The sequence below is a fragment of the Manis pentadactyla genome, chromosome 2 (assembly GCF_030020395.1).
Source record: "Manis pentadactyla isolate mManPen7 chromosome 2, mManPen7.hap1, whole genome shotgun sequence".
NCBI lineage: Eukaryota > Metazoa > Chordata > Mammalia > Pholidota > Manidae > Manis > Manis pentadactyla.
Window position 1 is genome coordinate 161,457,162 of NC_080020.1, and position 25,469 is coordinate 161,482,630.

A 25,469-nucleotide genomic window follows, 5' to 3' on the forward strand; every position below is an offset into this window, starting at 1 on the left:
TCACTCATCTTGGTGAAATCCTTTCAAACTGCCCACAAACTCATCTTCAAATTCTGAGCCTTCTTCCTCTTCCGTGTGCAAGGCACCAGTATGGGCCACTTTTATCACTCTTATCACATGGATTCTCTTTGCTGTGTCCCTGAGGTTTTCAGCCCCTGGACCTCCACCTGAGTCTACAGTAGGAAAAGTCAGTTGAGGTGATACTGAGTCCTAGGTTTTAGGCAGAATTTGGAAATTAGCACCATGTTCTGGCTAAGATAAACAGGACAAAATATCTGGGACCCACGCTGCTGTTGACTTAGGCAAACTTGTGACCTTTGCTGTAACTCCTTTGTGACAATCCTTCCTCCAACTCCAGGCCCCTTGGCACTCGCTTCCCAAAGGCTGATGGAGCAAATGTTAATAGCCAGTCTCTGCTTTACCTTCCAACTGGGCCTTCCCCACCATCTTACATGCTCTGCCTGTCCATCTGCCCATTTCTCATTGCCAGCTCCATTTTATCCTTTACTCAGTTGAAATGCCACCTCAGTCTTCCTGACCACTCTAAATTGGGTTTCCAACCACCCATCCTCTATCACTTTACCCAATGTTTACTTCCAACATAGAACTTCCCTTGATCATTTATTTGTTTGCTTAGTTTTGTACTTGTTTGTCATCTATCCTCTCTAGAAAAATTTCCAGGAAAAGGACTTTGTTTTTCTCCATACAGCATCCTCTATGGATCTAACATGTAGACGGTCTACAACAACTACTTAAAGCATGACTGAGTAACAGATTTCACACCTCTACGCCACTCTCCAACTGCAGCCATACTGAATTTCCATCTCTGCTGTACACATCTTACCTCCTTGTCTTTGCCCACACTGTACCCTAACTCTTAGATGTTCAGGACTCCACTCCCTTACTTGTTACTCTGAATGCACACCTGGCTGGGTTAGCTGCTGTGTGCTTCCAGTCACCTGTGTCCTCTCTAGTCCATCTTGCTCTTTCCACTTGACTGTCTCACTCAAAAAACACTACAAGTCCCTTGATAGCAGAGACAGTCTATTCCGTATAGAATGCACAGCACCTGGCTCAATATTTTGGGAGTCAGTGGTGTTCTACAAAATTCTATCTGTGACTATCCCTTCCCTTCTTGTCTCTTTTTTTCTCCATCTGTGATCATTTCTCATTCCTGCTCCACTTACCTCTTCTCCTTCGTTCTGCCAATGACATTCAGTGACTGTCATGGGCATTTTGAAATCCAGTTGGTGGCTCTTGAGCCTGAAGACTGCTAATCCCTGTGATACCAAGCTTCTTGTTCGTGGAGTCGAAGAATGAACTTAGCAAATGCTCAAGGTAGGCAAGCTGGAGAGAAGGTTTTTATTCAGAGAAAAGAAAGTACAGAAGTCGCAGCGCACATCAGGAGGAGCAAGGTTGCTGCTTATGGGCCCAGGGCTAAGGGTTTGTGCCTGTTGCATCAGTGAGGGAGAAGAGCTATCCCCCTGTATAGATTTACTCTAGAATGCTAGCTCTGTTTTCACTATCACATTAAAAGGTCACTTTTATTTTAAACTCATATGTCTGCCTGACTATGGTCAGCAAACTGTTTCATATCACTGGGTTTTGGGTGGAATTTCCCTATACATTGTTTCAACCACAAGCATCCTATTTTCCTTTACATTCCTGAAGCCTCAGCAGGGTTTTGTCCTTTTCCATGGGCCTGTATCCTACTCTTAAGTGGACAGGGGCTGCCCCCTGTCACTTCCCTGTCTCACTTGGAATGTGTAAGCATTGTGTTCTTATGACACTCTTCATTTGCATATCGATTGATAATAATGGCACATACCATGCTAAATGCTTTGCAGGCATAGTCACATTTCATCTTAATGCCAAGAAGAGGGTACTATTATCTCCATTGTACAGATGAGGCACAGAATTCCTGACTTACTCAAGGTCACACTGCTCATAGTGAAGCTGGGATGCAAATCCTCAGTGATTCTGGGACCAAAGTTTGACATAGAATCACCTCAATGGAGTTTTATTAATTGCCTCCCCCCATCAATATAGCTCAACTTTGTATAAACTACACACATAATGCTTTTTCTCTTCAGAGTCACAAGTAGTAGCGATGAACCTTAAGGCAAATGATTAATAAGGGGAAAAAAGAAGGAAAAAAACTATAATAAGGGAAAACTAAATGAAGGAAGTACAGTTTTGGGTGCTGGACCACTTTTGGGATCTCTCAAAGGTCAGATCAACCTACTTTATAATCATAATAACCTGCTAAAAATTCTGATTTTCTTTCTACATTACTCACTTTCAGGAAAGAACCACACAGGGCTCATTTTCCCTCTTTCATGGAACTTAATATCCTTGGGAAAGAGTTTTCAGGGCCAGAATGAGGGATCACAGGGGCAGAGCCCACCATCCAGCATTATCAGTGGAGGTAAGAGAGAGAAGGCCTTAGGCACTACACCCCCTTGGTGGCCCCAGCGTTGTCCAGCCTGAGGATATAAAGGCAATGGGGCTCCATGGCATGTCCCTCAACCCGAGATAGAGGCTCCCCAGGGAGATACCCAGGCACCATTGTGTGCCAGCCTGGGCTTCAGTGAGGCAAGAAAAAACTTCCCTACTTCCCCACTTCCCTGCTCTCTCCCATTTTCTTCAGCGTGTTCATTTGAAAAGGGCCTCCCAGGAAAGACCGTACAGACCACAAAGCAGGTGCTACATTGGATTTGAGGGTCCTGTCAGAGACTGGAGCAGTGCTGGCTCAACCACACCTCAGGCTAGAGTTTGGACTACCTGAATCTGAGTCAGCAGCCAGACTAATGTATAAATAGGTACTCAAGCTAACATCCCCTTAGCCTGTATCCCTTCAACATCCAGCTCTCACACCCTTAGGGTGGCCCTTGGGAGTCTGAACTTGTGGCCTGTGTCACCACATCCCCTTTCCACGGTGGCAGGTTTATTGTCTATTCATAATTCTGATAGTTAAGTCCTTGGAAGAGGATGAGACTTTATTTTTTCTGATGGTCTAGTGATCAAAATGAGCCATGGGTAAATACATCAGTGTTACTACCTTACTATAGATTTAACACTGAAAGGGAGCATAGCACAGTCCATTTACCAAAACTAAGTCTTCCTGGTTGACCAAGACCACATGATTCTGAAAAAAATGTATCAAGAACAATTCTTTACTGCTGTGTGAAACCACTCCTTGCTTAAGGATCAAACTACCTTTTGAAATCTTTAGTGGTTGTCAACTTGGAGTGTGATTTTGCCCTCAGGCAATATGTGACAATGCTGGGAGACATTTTTAATATTCATGACTTGGGGGTGCTACCGGCATCTAGTGAGGCAAGACCAAGGATGTTTCTAAACATCCTTTTTGTACAGCCAGTCACACACACACAAAGAATTTGCTCACCCAAAGTGTCAGTAATGCTAAGATGGGGAAACCCTGCCTTAGAGAATCCTCAGTGGGGATTCATGGGTGGCTCCCCAACCCTGGGCAGGTTGGTTCACCTGCTGTGTCCACACCCAGCACTCCTGGGTGATCGGCTTCTCCAGTCCCGTTCTGTCACCAAAAGAACTCCCTGCCACCCACTACCATCACCCCTGCTGGTTGTTCCCTACTTCGCACAGCAGCCTCAGGAGCTCACCTTTTCTCTTTGGCCAAGGTTGTCTGTTCCATTGGTTTCATTTCTCTGGATGGAGCTGAAAGAGGCTTCAGATCCATGTGGGTAGAAAAGGAGGAATTCATTTCACACCCCCTAGTAGTGGACAACAGCAGTTTGAAATACACAATTTTGGGCCCTCTGTAATGTAGGACCAGAGAAGGCAGAGTTCCCTGGACAGAGACTGTGTTTAGGGAAGCTCATTACATATTAAAAAACAGACAGTGGAGGTGGGGGAAGAAAAGCCTTGCAAGTCTGGTTGAAGTTCCTTTAAGAGGCTGCCTCACTCCAGTAATTTACAAACACCCAGCATCTTTCCAAGGCCTCTCATTATTGGCACTGAGTCATATTTATGGCAGAGGGCTCTGGGGAATGGGTCAACATCATTTTGTGGAGAAATCCAAAGCTGCTTCCGTGCATCTTTCCTTCCCTAAGGCAAACATACCTTTCCTTATTACCCCCAAGGACTTGGCCTCCCACACCTCTCACCCCAACCTAATGAAGTAACAGATGAATGTGCTCTCTGAAAAGGATACCTTTTGCACAGAACAAGCAGGGGTCAGGGGCTGATTTCAGATCTCTTTTCCCCTGGACTCCATGTTGGTTCTTACTGGCTTTGACTTTCCCAGGACAATAAGCCCCTCCCAGGGAGGTCTTCAACTTAGGAAATGGTTCGCTTCTGGGTGACCAGAAATCCCAACTCAAACCGGGTTGAGGGAGTGGAGGGTGGCAAGGAGAACCTGGCCACAAAGGAATTGATTGATTCCCAACACCACGTAGTCCACAGCTCAGCTTTCAAAGGATTTAGATTTCTAGGATGTGATTACTCTCCATGTCTCGCCTCCGCCTCCTCTATGTTGGCTCCAGCCTCAGATGGACTTTCTGTTTATGGTCCCAACGTGACTATCAGCAGCTTCAGGTATGTGTCTCCAACCCTCTGAGCAAAAGCCCTTAGTTTTACTTTAATTCATTCAATTTAGGGAAAATGCCCACTCAGAACCAAGAGGGACACGGGTAGATGTGGATTTTAGTTTGAGCCTCACATACTTTAGGAGTTAGAGTTGCCTTAGCCACTCCTTTACACTAAGGAGAAGAGGGGTGGGGTGAAGATTAGGGTACTGTTACTGGATGGAAGAAAGAAGTGGATGCTGGGAAGTTGACTATAGCACATGGCAACTTGTGCATGGGAGTACCAAGACTATAAATTTGTTTGCTTTGTATCGTTGTGTTCAGCCTTATTATATTTGTGTTTTCAAAGTAGGCTGTTCCAAATTCTTCTTGGAAACAGATGAAGTTATAAATACATTAAACAATCAATAAAATATTAAGATGGGTTGGCCTCTGCTGTGTACAGTCACCATCTGCTAATGTCAGAGACACGGTCTGTGAATGAGCATTGTGGCAAAGAGAAAAAAATAACTGGAATTAATATATTTTTTTGTAGGCAACTTTCATCCAGGGTATTTTATACAAAGCAAAGGAAAGTTGATTGACAATGCTATTCTAGTTCAATGCCATCAGAACCAACACCAGATTGCTGGAAATGTCTATATTTCCCTGCAGATGATAGATTTAATCAACCAAAAGCAGGAAACTTTGCAGTGAATGAATGAACAAATTCTAAGCTAGGGTTTTAGAAACAGTCCTCTTTTTCACCATATCTAGTCACTGTCTCCCTATACATTCGACCTCTTTTATAACTCACACCCACCCCCTTTCTTTATGTCCAGCAGTCCCTCCCAGTTTAGGCATCTATCAGTTCTAGATCACTAACAATGCTTTCATAACTTCTCTCCCTTTCCTCAGTTTCAACTCCCTTCCACAGCCATTAGAGCAATTAAAAAAAAAAATCTGATCATGTTACCCCTGTTTATACATCTTACAGTAGTGCTCTGTTGTTTTTACAATAAATTCCAAACTTTTTAACAAGGCATGCAGGGGCTTTCCAAGAACTGACCCTTGCCATTTCCTTCAGCATCTCCCTCCCTCACTAGCACCCTCACTGCCCAAATACCAATCACAGCCAGCCAACAAAGTGTCCCTCGTGCACTGTGTTCTGTCACATCTTTACGCCTTTGCAAGTGCTGGTGCCTCAGCCTTGAAGTCTTCTCTGCAAACCCTCCATCCCCCCAGGCTTCATCTTCTCCGGCAACTCCTACTTACCTCTACCACCCAGCTCAGGCTGCACTGAGTACACTCATCACAGTACTACACTGATACACAGCATCGACCTATGTTGATTTTGCCCACTAGAGGGCAGCTCCTTGATGCAAAGCTGAGAGCTGGCTTTTTTCATGCCTGCATCCTCAGGGCTTTATGCTGGCTCAAGGTAGGCATTCAGTAAGTGGTTATTGGATGGATGAAGGGATGGATGGATGATGAACGCACACGATCAGCATGCTACAATTTCTGTGCAACCCAGAAATTGTACCACTGCTTGCAGTTTCTGAAAATCTGATTTGACAAATAACATGATACAGAAGTTCTATGTAATTGAAAGAATAAAGAGTTGAGTTAGAAGAAGCAATTTTTAGTCCTATCTTTGTCAGGAATAAAAATGGACTGGTAGAGGCTGCCTGCATTTCTTGGTTTATGGCACCTTCCTTCATGACTCCAACATCTTGGTTCCATGGTCACATTTCCCACTATTCACTCTGATCTCCTGGTTCCCCTTCATTAGGATGCCCTGTGATTACACCTGCCCACGTGGATACTCCAGGGTAACTGCCCCTTCTCAAATACCTTAACTTAAGCACATTTGCAAAATCCCTTTTGCTCTATAAGTAACATTCACAAGTCACAGATTCTAGGATGCAGGCATCTTTGAAGGCTATTATTCAGCCTGCCACAAATAACCATAAACAGTAACAACAACGAAAAAGCAAAAACAAAATCATCAACCTAAACTTCACAGTTTACACAAAAATTAATTCAAAATGATTCATAGATTTAAATGTTAAATATACAATTGTTAAAAAGCAGGCCCCAGATGGAGTCACTTCTCCTGGGCCAACACCAAACCAGGGCTTAATAATACCTCACCTCATTGCAGTTTCAACCTCCCCCAGAAATGCAGTCTTAACAGTCAATGAGGAATTTTCTGACCAGCACCAAAGAAATAACCTATCACGTGAGCCCTTTCCACCCCTCTAAATGAAGATGATGTCACCTGCATGATAGAACTCCCCTGCTCTTCCTCCTAAGGTGGGGTGACCTGGCCGGAACCAATCCTTTCTTTGCTTCTGCTAATAACTTTTGCCCCGCCCACCTATCTATAAAAACCTCCCGTTTTGGACAATTCCTGGGATCATCTCTCTAGGTGATAGAGAGGGTGCTTCCTGATTCATGAATAGCTTGATGAAGCCAATTAGACCTTCAAAAATTAAATTTTGTTTTTTAACGGTATTGTCACCCAATTTTAATTTAGATTTTTTAAAAGGTGTGTTAAAAAGCAAAATTCAACTGAGTAAATTTGAAGTAAACCTCTGTAGAAATAATCTCTGAAGAATGTCTAGCTCATGTATTACTCATTTTAATGTTTTTTTCTTTACATGATTGTGAGATTTCTGATATAAAATAATTCACAAATCAATAAAAAATCATCAGGTTTCTCTATTTTAGTGGTGAGAAATACAGTCATAGCATAGGGATTCTCCCAACCCTACCTTTTGTGATTCTACACCCTATAAATTCACCCAACCCAGGAATTAATTGCGGTTTACCTGGGAGCAATGCTAAGAGTTACCACCAGGTGGCAGACCATCCTCAATTGAAAGTTGGATTTGTTCACCAGAGGTAATGGTAACCAGCTACATTTAGATTATGAAGTCTTTCCGTTTCCTCCCTGAAGAATTGCTAGAACAGCCCGGTTTCTCCAGATGTTCTGGCCCTGAGATTTTAATATGATCCAATAAGGTTCTCAGTTAAACTTGGTTCAATAATGTATCAAATATTTATCAAGCTCATATGACAGATACTGTGCAAAGGGCTGGGGACCAGAGACCCATATTCAGCATTCAGGCTTTATGGCACGTTTGCTTTTAGGTTGTGTGTATGTATTGATGGCAAGGTGTTTTCCTATCAAACCCTCCTATATAAAGCATACAAGGTTTCCAAATAGTATTTGTTCTTCTTGGGAACCCTACTTCTATGACCTGGGCAAAGCTGAAAACACCAAGTCCAAGTGGACAAAAATGATTCAGTTAGATTTCAAACCAACTGTTGTACCTTCTCAAGACATCTGGGGTCATAGGGTAACCAATATGTCCCAGTTTTCCTGGGACTTTCCAAGTGTTAGATCTGAAAATCCCACATCGCATGAAAACCCTTAGTCCCAGACAAGCCAGGATGGTTGGTCCGTCTACCTAGGGTGCACCTTCCTCTACTGCCAGGCTGAGGGGATTTCAGAATGATCTTCTCCTGGGTTATCACTTTGCTTGTCTTGTCACGGGGCCTGCCAGCCAGGGCACCACCGCCAGCTCTTAGGTAGACCTGGAGCTACCCTTTGAATCCTGGGACAGTGTCCATAAGCAGCTCTGAGAAGCAAAACCTGGGAAAATGCAGTAAGGCCAGAGGAGAGCCACTCTGAGCAAGGAACATTTGAGATGGGCCCTAAATTAAGAGACAACTGTCCAAAGTTCGGGGGGAAACCATTGTGGACAGAGGAGCAGCAAGTGCCAAGGCCCTGAGATAGGGAGAAATTTAAAGTGTTGGTGGAACCCAAACACACTCAGTGTAACTGGTGCAGAGTGAAAGGGGAAGAAGGATAGGAGGTGAGTGTGCCAGGGTGGCAGGGCACTCAGGTATGGTCTTGGAGTAAGGCGTTTGGATTTCATTCTTAATAAAGAAATCACTAAGAGTCTTAAGAAGGGCCAGGACACAATCTGGTTTGTGTTATAGAAAGCTAACCCTGGCTGCTTTGGGGAGAATGGACTGAGAGAGCTGGAGTAGAAGCAGAGAAACCACTGTCTGAATAGACTGGTGTGAACCCCCAAGCCACCATATGAGGGTACAGGGCATGGTACAAAGAAAGAGGGCAGCCACCAGAGGCAGCTCCTCAACTAGCCTCTCACCCCAGGCTCCCATGCCCCACTTTACAGCTAAGAAGCAGCACAGCTCCTCAGCCTGAGGCCTCATGGAAAGACTGTGGCATGGACCCAGGATGGCTCTCCCAAAGTAGATGCTGAGCACTTAGAACACTACTGTCCACACACATCATGCCAAAAGCAGGCAGAATCAGGAGCGATGAGAGTGAGGAGAGGGGTAGGAAAGGGAGAGAAACACCTGCAGTGCTCTTCATGCTGGAATGCACACTCACTGCCCAGCCCCTAGCTTCCCCTTTCTGTCCAGTCTGATGCTGTTGCTGAGCTGAAAATTATTGGGAGTTCTTGCAGAATCTCAGGATTCAACTGCTATAGTCCTTGAAATGGATGGGAACAGAGCAATAGACCAATGGAACAGACTAGAGAGCCCAGATATAAACCCGACCATATATGGTCAATTAATATACGATAAAGGAGCCATGGACATACAATGGGGAAATGACAGCCCCCTCAACAGCTGGTGTTGGCAAAACTGGACAACTACATGCAAGACAATGAAACTGGGTTATCGTTTAACCCCATACACAAAAGTAAACTCGAAATGGATCAAAGTCCTGAATGTAAGTCATGAAACCAAAAACCTCTTGAATATAAGCATGAGCAACTTCTTCCTGAACACATCTCCTCAAGCAACAGAAACAAAAGTAAAAATGAACACATGGGACTACATCAAACTAAAAAGCTTCTGTTCAGCAAAGAACACCATCAACAGAACAAAAAGGCATCCTACAGTATTGGATAGTATATTTGTAAGTGACATATCTGACAAGGGGTTAACATTCAAAATATATAAAGAACTCACACACCTCAACACCCAAAAAGCAAAGAACCCTATTAAAATATGGGTGGAGGATATGAACAGACAATTCTCCAAAGAAGAAGTTCAGATGGTCAACAGACACATGAAAAGATGCTCCACATCATTAATCATCAGAGAAATGCAAATTAAAACCACAATGAGATATCACCTCACACCAGTTAGGATGGCCAGCATCGAAAAAACTAAGAACAACAAATGGTGGTGATGATGTGGAGAAAGGGGAACCCTCCTACCCTGCTGGTGGGAATGTAAGCTAGTTCAACCATTGTGGAAAGTGATATGGAGGTTCCTTAAAAAACAGAAAAATATAAATACCATTTGACCCAGGAATCCCACTCTTTGGAATTTACCCAAGGAATACAAGTTCTCAGATTCAAAAAGACATAGGCACCCCTATGTTTATTGCAGCACTATTTACAATAACCAAGATATGGAAGCAACTTAAGTGTCCATCAGTAGATGAATGGATAAAGAAGATGTGGTACATATACACAATGGAATATTATTCAGCCATAAGAAGAAAACAAATCCTACCATTTGCAACAACATGGTTGGAGTTGGAGGATATTATGCTCCGTGAAATAAGCCAGGTGGAGAAAGACAAGTGCCAAATGATTTCGCTCATTTGTGGAGTATAACAATGAAGCAAAACTGAAGGAACAAAACAGCAGCAGACTCACAGACTCCAAGAAGGAACTAGTGGTTACCAAAGGGGAGGGGTGTGGGAGGGTGGGTGGGGAGGGAGGGAGAAGGGGATTGAGGGGTATTATGTTTAGTACACATGGTGTGGGGAATCACGGGGAGAACAGTGTAGCACAGAGAAGGCAAATAGTGAATCTGTGGCATCTTATCTACACTGATGGACAGTGACTGCAATGGGGTATGGGTGGGGACTTAATAATATGGGTAAATGTAGTCAATAACCACATTGTTTTTTCATGTGAAACCTTCATAAGATGTATATCAATAATACCTTAATAAAAAAAAATTTTTAAATAAATGAATGGGACCATGCATGCAGGACCAGACAGCGTACCCCCTTACACCACCTGCCCCCAGTGGGCACATGCACATCACTGAAGTGCCAGGCCATTGGGAAGGTCAGGTTTTACAGAGGACTAGAGCCTGCAGTTATCCCCAGCTGCACAGTGCTGGGGAGAATTTTGGTGGCAAAGGCAAAATCTCAGAGAGTGAATATTAGCAGGTCCCCTAAATGGTCCTGCTGCTGCTTTTCTAGGAACCCCATTTTAGACTGGGCATTGGCATTCAGACAGTGATTCAGGAATGAAACTTGGGGCAAACGGAGGTGATGAACTGGTCAGCTCGTCTAATGAGAACACTCAACCAGGCATGGTTGGTCTTCAGCAAAATCCTCACCCACACTCCTCTAAGGATAAAAAGTGTGGGAATTACACAGGTCTGCATTCCGCAGCAAAGAGCATTTGGGTAACCATGGTTAAGGAGAAGCCACCAATAAATTCTAAAAATAAGTTAGGGGGAGTACACAAAGGTGGGTCACCTGGGCCAAGAAAGCTGTCACCTGGATGAGCAATGCTAGAAAGAAAAAAGGACAGTGGGCAGATGAGTAGGAAACTGGGTCCTGGCCCAGAGCCCAGCGAGTTACTTCACACACAGCCTGTAAATCAATAATGGATGTGCTGCGGTGAGTGTGCCAAGTTTTCACGGTCGAACAAGGGCTCCATGGCCAACTGCCTTTGGCCAGTATGTTTGATCTGGCGGGACCAGGGCAGCAGCAGAGATAGGCATCCCATGATGATGACTCACAGCAGTGCTATCGACAATGCCTGAGAACAGCAGCAGCTGGGAAGGTGGGTGAGCCACCCAACCACCCTTGGGTGAACCTCAGTCCATTCTGGGCTCATCACAAGGCATGGTCAGCCAAAGTTGTTCCCCTCCAATGTCAGTGGGGTACAGTCATACCATGTACAACACTTAGGCTCTGAGAGAACAGATGAATGACTATAAAGATAAACCTTCCTTTGCCTGCTCTGGTTAGTCTGAGGTGAAGTTTGTATAAGAAATGAAGGATAAATGACTGAAACCTTTTCTTTATTTACAGGCTACCATCAATGTGATGACAATTGGTAACAACCCATAGTGATACTTTCATCATTATATTTGGTTCCCAATATATTTGCATGCCTCCCTCACTCAACTGTGAGCTTCCTGAAAGCCCCACAGAGCTTAGTACTCGACCTGGCATGTAATTGATAGGATTGTTGAATGGGTGAATACCTGTATTCTGGTCCAGAATTTTCTGGGTTTTTCTCTCTTTTTTTTTTTTTTTTTACTTGTATCCTGCTACCACAGACTGCTTCAAAGTGGGACTTCTTCCCTATCATAAACTCAAATCAAAGACAGAATGGAGTCTTAATAAAAACAAAACCCAAGGCCTGCAAATAAGACAGGAGACCAAGAATCTCCACCTGAAGTGTGGGCCCCTGGGCCATGAGGTCCCACCTTTGTTTAGACCCTTTGTTTAGACACTTCATTTAAAACAAACTCCTCCTATGATACCCATCATCATAGAAGAATCAGCGGGAACATGCAATCTCTACTTCAAGAAGGACTGGGCAATGATACCCAATACTTGGAGTAGGAAGGTCCTTTTTTTTTAACTTATGTAAAATAAAGCTTGCGGTCTCTACTAGTTAGTAGTTAGTTATTTTTCTAGTATTTGTTGACATAACAAAAGTCATAATTAAAAATCTACTGTAAATTCTTCAATGATGTTAAATATATTTGTATGTATCAGATTAGCCTACATATGTGTGTGACAATTGCTTATTCAGCCTACAGCCACAGGTTTGTAGAAGACTTGCAATAATTCCTTGGTCCCTCAGGTTAGGACACAACATGCTAAGAAAGAGAAGGTAGTTTGGCTACAAGATATAGTTTGACCCCAAATATGGGAGACTCCCATTCATATAGGATCCTAAGAAAATAAGGGAGCTTCCCCTTCTTAATCTCCCACTCTTCCTTCTTTCATATTGGCTCTTAGTCTCCCCACTCTTCTAGAAAGGTGTTCCTTCAGAATCCCCCAAATAAACCTTTAATAGCTCCAGTAGTTCTTAGGGGCTATATGCTAGTTCAAAGGTCTCTAATTTTGACTAGCAAAAAGCAAGACAAAACCAAAGGTGGGGGACTTTCACACATAGGAGAGTTTCATGTCCTTAAAAGAATTCTGGATGCATCAAGCATGTCCCCAAGAATTCTCTGGCTCTACCAGTTATTTCCTTCTAACCAACATCTGTTTTGACCCCAGCTTTTTGTATTTTCCAATTTTTTAATATTCCAGATGTTATGTTGGTACATTCAGTGTTACTGGTTTTCTTTCTAGAGCCCTTTTGTTCTCCAAACCAGGGAGCACAAGGCACATAGCTAGGACCACACATTGGCCAAGCGGGGAGGGCATTGGGACTATTCCTGTGAGCGTCCTAGGACTATTTGCAGAGGAGGAGCTCTAGAAACACAGACTTTCTGTTAGAAGCATTGGGCATTGGGTTTTGTAACATTACCATCAATGGAACTTTATTTTGAGGTCACTTCCTCAAAATACTAAATTGTTTGACACTCTTTGGTACAGTAAAGAAACTGCCTATAAATTCATTGTTATGAGATTGACTAGAAAAATGGAATCAGATTCTCAGCAACATACTCTCCCTTTTTTCCCCCCTGGTTTAAGCAGAGTAACGTCAGTTCTTGGGACTACTCAGAACCTTTAAAACAAATGTGTTTAATGACTTTCCAGGAGATTCTAGGACTAGACTGGGTTGGGTTTACTCAGTTTATTTGCCCCACCTCTCTGTCCTTTGGCTTACAGAACAAATCTTCAGTCTGACATGAAAGGCCCTTTACGATCTATGACCATCTACCCTGCTCCATAACTTTTGTCCCAATTTCTGCTCAGCAATGGCTTCTGCAGCCAAATTTACCTTTCCCAGAATCCCATCAAATCCACGCCCATCTTCCATTCACTAAAGAATCCTTTATTGGGTTTGTTATTTCAATAAAGACCTGTGTCCTAGGGTGCATGCAGAAAGGGCCTTCTGGATTTAAATAAAAAATAAGAAGAGCCACAGGTTCTGTGAGCTTATAGTCTGAGAAACTTAACCAGAACTGAGAACCAGTTGTAAGAGCTGGGTTTATATCTTCAGATATAGAAGGATTTTTCTGAAAGCTTCCTACTTTATGGTTTTGGTAGTTTATATGCTTTGATTAAGCAGAGAACAATTACAGTTTCCCTTTTAGCCACCATACAGAGTTCAACGAGAGCCTGGGGTACCCGAAGTCCTTCTATCTCTGGCCTGTTAAGCTTCTTCTATGCTTCAAAAGTTTCCTTTCATAGAGAAGATGCTCTCCCATCCTCCAAGAATCCTTAGGTGAGGATTGGCTCAACCCCCAAATTAGCTGAGGGCTCACTTAGCTGGGCAGCCAATAGCTACCTGTTGCATGTTGAAGTTCATGTTGTGCTCAGCCTTTTAACTTAAAAAAACAATTCTGAGGAACATGGGAGGCCACAGCTGTGTATGAAAAGTGCCCTCCTTTCTGCCTCCTTTTCAGAACTAAGGTCAAGGTTTTTCTTGATTAATTTTCATAATTGAATGGCAGTTCCCCCCCTCTCCCCAATTTAGCAAAGGGGTAGATGATCATGAGGAAGTGGCCAAAGGGAGAAGTTGAGGGCACGCCTCCACCTCACAGCCTTGCTTTACCAGCTTCTGTCAGTTCTCAGAGAATAAACTGGCAAATAGAGGCCCCATCCTCTAGGCCCCACCCAGCAGCAGCCAGGCCATAGCCACAGCTGCCTTCCAGTTTCAGGAAAACAGATACACATCAGAGTCACTATTGGCCTGTCTGAGTGAAACTGGAGCTGGGCTCCAGGGTCAGGTGATTGTCACCCTACTGAAAACACAATTACCACGCCAACAGGAAGAGTGTATTAGAAGCACACATCACCTGCTTCTGGAATTCAGTCCCTGCAAGGAAACTGCTCTCGAAGTGAAAGGAGGATTGCAGGAAGCCACAGACTGCTGGGAAACATTTTCTTACCTCAAAGTACAGCTGTGAGAGGAGAAGGCTGTGTTCCAAAAGACAGAGCAGAGGGCCAAACTTAGCAGGCAGACGACCATCCATGTCAGCTGGGCTCTATTTTGATAATCGTGCTCAGAATGCAGTGGCTGCAGGAAGATGTTCATGGGTCGGATGGTACTGGCCTGTACTAAACACCTTTTCTTGGAGACTCTAAACTCAGCATTAAGGGAGGGCTGGAGGCCCCTGTAGTCTCAATTCCAGAGCAAGTCTGGGCAAACACTGCTGGTTCAAGTCATTCATTTATTCATTTGCATTTCACCAATATTTGTTGAGAGCCTATGCCTGGTGGTGCACAGGTGCTGAGGAGATGGCAGTTAACCAAAGGGGCCAGTCCCCGGCTAGGGCAGCCCAGACCCACTGTGCTTCAGGAGAATGGACAGTATTACCCGGTCACATGCTGCCAAGGAAGAATCAACGTGCAAGGATTAGAAGTGCAAATAGATGAGAATGAGGAGCCAAATGGCCTTGGGGTCAGAGGTACTGTCAAGGTTGTCTCTTAACTTCTTCATTTTTTCATTTCATTGTTTCTGTTATTCCCAGAAAAACAACACTGACTGACTCATGAGCAATAGCATAAACACTGAATCATTTTTCTAATTCTGGATCACTGATTCAAACTCTTTTCATAAGCCTTCTCGATGACCAACTGCATTCATTTTTAAGAAAATAAATGAGAATTATCCTGCAACCATAGAATGGGGGGGATAGGTAAGTGTTTATTTTTCCTACTGTGCATAGTCAAAGATAACTCAGAATTAAACTAATTTCCTGATACCATTAATATCTTGGCCTTATTAAAATAAATGTACAAGTGATAGGAAGAGAAGAGGTAGGGAGAAAAAGGAGAAACAAATGGATTTTGAAGAATGTTGAGGAAGAAGTCAGGAGCTTGGCACAATGCCCCCGTAAGATTGTGCATAAGGCAAGATTAGAACTTAATAATGCTACCTCCTGGGCCTATCATAACTACTGTGCCAAAGGTTATAGATCTTTCTGGAAACCAATGAGTAAAGTTAATAGCCACCCATTCTCCAAATCTCAGCAACCAAGCTTCAGAATGTGAAAGCCAGGAATTATTCAATGTGCCCAAAAAAATATCAAAACTATCATCAAAAGACACACTATGTTTTCTATTTTTATGTTATGGCTTTTGAGAGAATAAAATGCTTTTGACCTGGAGGCACCCAGAAAAGCCATGTTTAAGTTGCTGGTTAGTTCGAATTTTATTTTTTTGTGTACTTTGAGATATCCAATGAAGGAGATCCCAGTTTCCTGGATAACTCATTCCAGTGTTTAATAACTTCTTTAATTTTCCCTAAATCCACTCTCCTGAGCTCATTTAATATGCTTTTGTTTTATGATCAGGAGTGTAACTATTTCTATATTCTCACAATTCAGCAACACAGTGCAACTGCTCACTGAGCAATAGGAGCCTCTCAGATAGTGAGACTTAATGTGAGTTGGTGGTGCAGGTGAATTAAGGAACTGACAGCACAACCTTGCCTAACTGGGCCAGTGGGTGGAAACTTCTTTGTCAAGAGCAGGAAACAGAGCTCTTGCCTTGAACTATGGTGAACCACTGCATGCCCTCCTCTCCAGGAATCTTTCATGTTGTTTCTTCCCTTTTGTTAGTTTGTAATTTTTTTTTAATGTTTTTAAACTCTGTTGAACAGGAAAGGGCAGGACAGTCATATATTTCCATAGTATAGCCCTTGTTCCTCAGGCTACACCAGTGAAAGAGAAAATCAAGGGCTCAGATTACAACTCAGGAGATTTGACCTGTTAAGGTCCCCACAGTCTTCCTGGAGTTCCAGCTCCACTGTTGGCCAGGCAAAGATCCCACCCCAGAGTTCTTCCTCTCCTCAGATTAGACATTTGTTACTGTGTCAGCCTAGCATCCATCCACCCCAGCAGCTGTTAGAGAAACCCTAATTTCCCTGTGAGAACATTCCCCTCTCCCATGCTGAATGCAATCTTGAGGAGACTGTTGACCAGGGTGCCCTGCCCTCCTCTAGCTGAGGATGGACTCATAATCCAAGTGAGGTCAAAGATTCATCTGTCTAAGGAAGGTGAACTTTGATGGTGTGACTCCAGGAAAGACAATGGTTGAGGTGGTTCTCTCCTAATGATTTCTCTCTAAGAGACTGTCCGTTAGGTCCTGCTTCCTAGATTCCCTCAAAATTGACTTGGTTCCTATACTTTCAGAGATCTGATTGTTCAAATTTTCCTTTAATTCTGTGAACTATTCAATATGTTCTAACAGCAATACAGCTTTTAAAACTTTCTTTTTAAAATGGTAGAGTTGATTTATGTGACTTGCCACAGAAGAATTCTAAGTGATATGTTCTCCCAAAGCTTTATGATCAGTTATCCCAAGATGGCAGAAGTACAACAAGCCACAGAATCTGGTAACCCTAGAAAGACAGACCTGCTGTCCTTTGGCCATACAATTCACATCCACCCCTCTAGTTTCTCAAAGACTTGGGTATTTGGGGTAGAATGCCAAAATACTCTCAAATTTAAAAAAAAGATGCAGAATATAACATGTGAAAAAACAGGAAAATAATAAACATTTGCTTAAGCTGAATTTGCATAAAGAAGCTCTGGATAAGCTCATAAGCTAATAAAAGTGGTATCTGTTTGGGGATAGGAGGAGTAGGTAATGGGTGGATTTCAAAAATCCTCTTTGAAATGTTTTAAAAACCACAAAGAAGAGTATACAGATGTATAAATTCTTTAAGTCAAATAGAGCCAACATTGGAACAGATTGCTTTTTTCTGTCATAAACACCTGATAAAATTATAGGCTTGAGTTTCAGGGTCATTTGAATGACAAATACATGTCTTTAAACACTAGGATCACACTCAGCACATGGGAAAGCCACATTAGGAGGAGTGACTGGGAGTCAAGACCAACCTGCAGAGGTTCTCAACACTGGCTGCACAATAAAAACACTTGAAGAAGTAAAATTATCTGTTTGCAGATGACATGACCATATACACAGAAAACCCTAAAGATTCCACACACACATACCAAAAAAACCCATGTTAGAACCAATAAATGAATTTATCAAAGTAGCAGGATACAAAGTCAACACACAAAAATCAGTTGCATTTCTATATGCTAACAATAAACAATCCAAAAAGGAAATTAAGAAAATTCCATTTACAATAGCATTAAAAAGCATAAAATATTTAGGAATTCACTACGGAAGTGAAAAACTTGTACAATGAAAACTATAAAACATTACTGAAAGAAAGTAGAAAAGACATAAATCAATGGAAGCACATCCTTATTTACAGGTTGGAAGACTTAATATGTTAAGATATCAATACTTCCTAAAGTGATCTACAAAGTCAGGTTAATTCCATCAAATTTCCCATGACACTTTTTGCAGAAAAAGGAAAGCCCATCCTAAAATTCACATGAAATCTCAAGCAAACCTAAATAGCTAAAACAATCTTGAAAAAGAAGTACAAAACAGGATGACTCTCATGTCTTGATTTCAAAACTTACTACAAAGCTACAGTAATCAAAATAATGTGGTATTAGAATAAAGGCAGACCTATAGACCAATAGAAATAAAGAGACAGCCCAGAAGTTAACTCTCCCATATATGGTCAAATGATTTCTGACAAAAGTGCCAAGACCATTCATTAGGAAAGAGCAGTCTTTTCAACAAATGGTGCTGGGGAAACTGGATATCCACAGGCAAAGAATGAAGTGGGACCCTTGCCTAACACAATATACAAAAATCAACTCAAAACAGGTTAATGACCTAGCGGTAAGACCTAAAACTATAAAGTTCTTAAATGAAAACAGAGGGCAAAGGCATCATGATATTAGATTTAGCAATGATCTCTTGGATATGACACCAAAGGTACTAGCAACAAAAGAAAAAAGACAAATTAGACTTCAAGAAAAATTTTTAAATGTATACATCAAAAAATACTATCAATAAAATAAAAAAGCAACCCACAGAATGGAAGAAAATATGTAAATCACATATCTGATAAGGGATTAATATCCAGAATATATAGAGAACTTCTAAAACTCGACAACCAAAAAACAAACAATCCAATTCAAAAATAAGCAAAAGATTTGAACAGACATTTCTCAGAGAAGATACACAAATGGCTAATAAGCAACTGAAAAGATGCTGAAAATCATTAAAAATTAGGAAAATTAAAATCATAACTTGAAAGAGAACCGCAAAATATGTGGGATGCAATGAAGGCCATACTAAGAGGGAAGTATATTGCAATACAGGCCTACCTCAGGAAAGAAGAACAATCCCATATGAACAGTCTACACTCACAATTAATGAAACTAGAAAAAGAACAAATGAGGCCCAAAGTCAGTAGAAGGAGGGACATAATAAAGATTAGAGCATAAATAAATAAAATACGAGAAGAATAAAACAATAGAATCAATGAAAGCAAGAGATCATTCTTTGAGAAAATAAACAAAATAGATAAACCCCTTGCCAGACATATCAAGAAAAAAAAAGAGTCTACACACATAAACAGAATCAGAAATAAGAAAGGAAAAATCACTATGGACACCACAGAAATACAAAGAATTATTAGAGAATACTATGAAAAATTATATGCTAATAAACTGATAACCTAGAAGAAATGGACAACTTTCTGTAAAAATACAACCTTCCAAGGCTGACCCAGGAAGAAACAGAAAATCTGAATAGACCAATTACTGGCAAGGAAATTGAATTGGTAATCAAAAAACTATCTAAGAAGAAAACCCCTGAACCAGATGGTTTCACCACTGAATTTTATCAAACATTTAGTGAAGACCTAATACCCATCCTCCTTAAAGTTTTCCAAAAAGTAGAAGAGGAGGGAATACTCCCAAACTCATTCTATGAGGCCAACATCACTCTAATACCAAAACCAGGCAAAGACAAGACGAAAAAAGAAAATTACAGACTACTATCCCTGATGAACATAGATGCAAAAATACTCAACAGAATATTAGCAAACCGAATTCAAAAACACATCAAAAAGAGGATTGTATTAAAGATGGCAGCATGAGAGGTGAGACAGAGACCTCTTCCTAAAACCACATATAAAATGAAAATATAATTAATACAACTAATCCTGAAAGAGCAACAGGAAAGAAACCTACACCAGACTGCATACACCTGGAGAAAAGAGCAGGCCTCATGGTACACATAATGTACCAAAGCTGTGACCTGGCGGGGCCCAAGCCCTTCCCAAAACCCAGCTCACTGGCAGAGAGAAACAGAGCATGGAGGAAGTGGAGGCCTGGGACTGCTGTACACCTAGCACTGGAAGTCTGCTCTGGGAGCATGAACCTTATACTGCTGTGTCTTCCTCCCAGTTAGCCTGCACCTGGCTCAGGCTCACACACCAGCAACCCCTGCCCTGGTGTCAGGCCAGCGAGAGGGAAGCCCCACCTATGGCAGCTACAAACACAAAGCATAGAGGTTTACCTGTGTGTTCAGCCCACTAGTTCTGGCAGTGGAGACAGGCATAGCAGTCGTGAAGCAGGAAACAGCTCTTTCCACTGCCCAGCCACCAACACCGCTCCCCTGCGACCCCCGACATTGCTCCAGGGACTGAGCAGCTCCAGATAGTAGAGCTTCTGGGCACTAGAGGGCACCACAGACAAATTATGAAATGTCAAAGGAATATGGTTCGAAGCAAAATTATGAATACACCTGAGAAAGATTCAAATGAAATCGACCTCATGAATCTTCCTGAAAGAGATTTCAAAATAAAAATCATTAACATGCTCATGGAGGGACAGAAAAAGATTTAAGAACTCAGGAACGAATTTAGGATGGAGATCCAATTGTTGAGGAGCACAATGGAGGGTATTAATGGCAGATTAGATATGATGGAGGAGACAATAAATGAAATGGAAATTAGGGAAGAGGAACACAAAGAAGCTGAGGCACAGAGAGAAAAAAGAATCTCTAAGAATGAAAGAATACTGAGAGAACTGTGTGACCAATCCAAATGGAACAATATTCGTATTATAGGGATACCAGGAGAAGAGAGAGAGAAAAAGAGATAGAAATTGTCTTTGAGGAGGTAATTACTGAATACTTCCCCAGTCTGGGGAAGGAGACAGTCTCTCAGGCCATGGAGGTGCACAGATCTCCCAACACAAGGGACCCAAGGAAGACAACACCAAGACATATAATAATTAAAATGGCAAAGATCAAGTATAAAGACAGACTATTAAAAGCAGCCAGAGAGAGAAAAAAGATCACATACAAAGGAAAACCCATCAGGCTATTATCAGACTTCTCAGCAGAAACCTTACAGGCCAGAAGGGAGTGGCATGATATATTTAATGCAATGAAGCAGAAGGGCCTTAAACCAAGAATACTTTCTCTTGCAAGATTATCATTTAAATTTGAAGGAGGGATTAAACAATTCCAGATAAGCAAAAGCTGAGAGAATTTACCTCCCACAAACCTTCTCTACAGTGTATTTTGGAGGGACTGCTATAGATGGAAGTATTCCTAAGGTTAAATAGCTGTTACCAGACAAAGAGTACAGAATATGATACATAATATATAAAGAATGGAGGAGGAAGAAAAGGAGGGAAAAAAAGAACCTTTAGATTGTGTTTGGAATACCATATTAAGTGAGTTAAGTTAGAATCTTACATAGCAACAAAGTTACCCTGGAAGTTTTGGTAACCACAAATCTAAAGCCTGCAATGGCAATAAATACATACCTATCGATAATCAACCTAAATGTAAATGGTCTGAATGCGCAAATCAAAAGACATAGAGTCACTGAATGGATAAAAAAACAAGACCCAACTATATGCTGCCTACAAGAGACTCACTTCAAACCCAAAGACATATACAGACTGAAAGTGAAGGAATGTAAAAACATATATCATGCAACTAATAGGGAGAAAAAAACAGGTGTTGCAGTACTTGTATCAGACAAAATAGAGTTCAAAACAAAGAAAGTCACAAGAGACAAAGAACATCACATAATGATAAAGGGATCAATCCAACAAGAGGATATACCCATTAAAATATCTATGCACCCAACACAGGAGCACCTACATATGTGAAATAAATACTAACAGAATTAAAAGGGGAAATAGAATGTAATGCATTCATTCTAGTAGACTTCAACACTCCACTCCAAAGGACAGATCAACCAGACAGAAAATAAGTAAGGACATGACACAGACGCATTGAACAACACACTAGAACAGATGGACATAACAGACATGTATAGGACTCTACACCCAAAAGCAGCAGGATACACATTCTTTTCAAGTGTACATGGAACATTTTCCAGAATAGACCACATACTAGGCCACAAAAAGAGCCTCAGTAAATTCAAAAAGATTTAAATTGTACCAACCAAATTCTCAAATCACAAGGGTATAAAACTAGAAATAAATTGTACAAAGAAAACAAAAAGGCTCACAAACACATGGAGGCTTAACAACATGCTCTTAAATAATCAATGGATCAATGACCAAATTAATACAGAGATCAAACAATATATGGAGACAAATGAAAACAACAGCACAAAGCCCCAACTTCTGTGGGATGCAGCAAAGGCAGTTCTAAGAGGTAAGTATATAGCAATCCAGGCCTATTTAAAGAAGGAAAAACAATCCCTAATGAATAGTCTAAATACACAATTATTAAAACTGGAAAAACAAGAACAAATGAAGCCCAAAGTCAGCAGAAGGAGGGACATAATAAAGATTAGAGAAGAAATAAGTAAAATTGAGAAGAATAAAACAATAGATAAAATTAATGAAACCAAGAGCTGGTTCTTTGAGAAAATAAACAAAATAGATAAACCCCTAGCCAGACTTATTAAGAAAAAAAGAGAATCAATCTAAACACGTAAACAGAATTAGAAATGAAAAAGGAAAAATCATGACACACACCATAGAAATACAAAGATTAATTAGAGAATACTACGAAAATCTAGATGCTAACAAACTGGGTTACCTAGAAGAAATGGACAACTTTCTAGAAAAATACAACCTTCCAAGACAGACCCAGGAAGAAACAGAAAATCTAAACAGACCAGTTACCATCAATGAAATTGAATCGGTAATCAAAAAACTACCCAAGAACAAAACCCCCAGACCAGATAGATTTTCTGCTGAATTTTATCAGAAATTTGGAGAAGACATAATACTCATTCTCCTTAAAGTTTTCCAAAAAATAGAAGAGGAGGGAGTACTTCCAAACTCATTCTATGAAGCCAGACACTCTAATAACCAGGCAAAGACACCACAAAAAAAGAAAATTACAGACCAATATCCCTGATGAACATAGATGCAAAAATACTCAACAAAATATTAGCAAACCGAATTCAAAAACACATCAAGAGGATCATACACCATGATCAAGTGCGATTCATCTCAGGGATGCAAGGATGGTGCAACATTAGAAAACCCAGCAACATCGTCCACCACATCAACAAAAAGGAGGACAAAAACCACATGATCATTTCCATAGATGCTGAAAAAGCATTTGACAAAATTCAACATCCATTCATGATAAAAACTCTCAACAAAATGGGTATAGAGGGCAAGTACATCAACATAATAAAGACCATATAAGACAAACCCACAGCCAACAACATACTTAACAGTGAGAAGCTGAAAGCTTTTCCTCTAAAATCGGGAACAAGACAAGAAAGCCCACTCTCCCCACTTTTATTCAACATAGTGCTGGAGGTCCTAGCCATGGCAGACAACACAAAGAAATAAAAGGCATCAGACTGGTAAGGAAGAAGTCAAACTGTCACTGTTTGCAGATGACATGATATTGTACATAAAAATCCTTAAAGAATCCACTCCAAAACTACTAGAACTAATATTTGAATTCAGCAAAGTTGCAGGATACAAAATTAACACACAGAATTCTGTTGCATTCCTATACACTAATGATGAACTACCACAAAGAGAAATCAGGAAAACAATTCCATTCACAATTGCATCAAAAAGAATAAAATACCTAGAAATAAACCTAACCAAGGAAGTGAAAGACCTATACCCTGAAAACTACAAGACACTCCTAAGAGAAATTAAAGAGGCTACTAATGAATGGAAATTCATCCCATGCTCTTGGGTAGGAAGAATTAACATTGTTAAAATAGCCATCCTCCCTAAAGCAATCTACAGAGTCAATGCAATCCCTATCAAAATACCAACAGCATTCTTCAATGAACTGGAACAAATAGTTCTAAAATTCATATGGAGCCACAAAAGACCCCCAATAGCCAAAGCAATCCTGAGAAGGTAGAATAAAGCAGGGGGATCTCACTTCCCAACTTCAAGCTCTACTACAAAGCCACAGTAATGAAGACAATTTGGTACTAGCACAAGAACAGACCCATAGACCAGAGGAACAGCAAAGAGAGTCCAGATAGTAACATAAGCATATATGGTCAATTAATATACGATAAAGGAGCCAGGGATATACAATGAGGAAATGACAGCCTCTTCAACAGCTGGTATTTGCAAAAATGGACAGCTACATGTAAGAGAATGAAACTGGATTACTGTCTACCTCCATACACAAAAGTAAACTTGAAATGCAGCAAAGACCTGAATGTAAGTCATGAAACCATAAAACTCTTAGAAGAAAATATAGGCAAAACTCTCTTGTATATGAACATGAGCAACTTCTTCAGGAACATATCTCCACAGGTGCAGGAAACAAAAGCAAAAATGAACAAGTGGGACTCTATCAAACTAAAAAGCTTCTGTACAGCAAAGGATGCCTACAATAGAACAAAAAGGCATCCTACAGTATGGGAGAATATATTCATAAATGACATATCTGATAAGGGGTGGACATCCAAAATACATAAAGAGTTCATGCACCTCAACAAACGAAAAGCAAATAACCCAATTAAAAAATGGGCAGAGTTGCTGAACAGACACTTCTCTAAAGAAGAAGTTCAGATGGCCAACAGGCACATGAAAAGATGCTCCACATTGCTAATCATCAGAGAAATACAAATTAAAATCACAATGAGATATCACCTCCCACCAGTTAGGATGGCCAACATCCAAAAGACAAACAACAATTGTTGGCAAGAATGTGGAGAAAGGGGAACCCTACTACACTGCTGATGGTAATGTAAATTATTTCAACCTTTGTAGAAAGCAGTATGGAGGTTCCTCAAAAAACTCAAAATTGAAATACCACTTGACCTAGGAATTCCACTCCTTGAAATTTACCCTAAGAATGCAGCAGCCCAGTTTGAAAAAGACATATGCACCCCTATGTTTATCACAATACTATTTACAATAGCCAAGAAATCCTACCATTTGCAACAACATGGATGGAGCTAGAGGGTATTATGCTCAGTGAAATAAGCCAGGCAGAGAAAGACAAATATCAAATGATTTCACTCATCTGTGGAGCATAAGAACAAAGCAAAAACTGAAGGAACAAAACAGCAGCAGACTCACAGAACCCAAGAATGGACAAACAGTTGCCAAGGGGTAAGGTACTGGGCGGCTGGGTGGAAGGGAAGGAGAAGGGGAATAAGGGGCATTACGATTAGCACACATAATGTAGCGGGGAGGCATGGGGAAGGCAGTACAGCACAGAGAAGACAAGTAGTGATTCTACAGCATCTTACTATGTTGATGGACAGTGACTGTAATGGGGCATGTGGTGGGGACTTGATAATGGGGGGAATCTATTAACCACAATGTTGCTCATGTAACTGTATATTAATGATACCAAAATAAAAATGACTGCAGTGAGATACC

At 41.2% G+C, this 25,469-nt stretch overlaps 1 pseudogene; it reads right to left on the bottom strand.

The window, feature by feature from the left end:
* LOC118935052 (eukaryotic translation initiation factor 4B-like) overlaps positions 1–25,469 on the bottom strand; it is a 37,587-nt pseudogene continuing 12,118 nt past the window's right edge.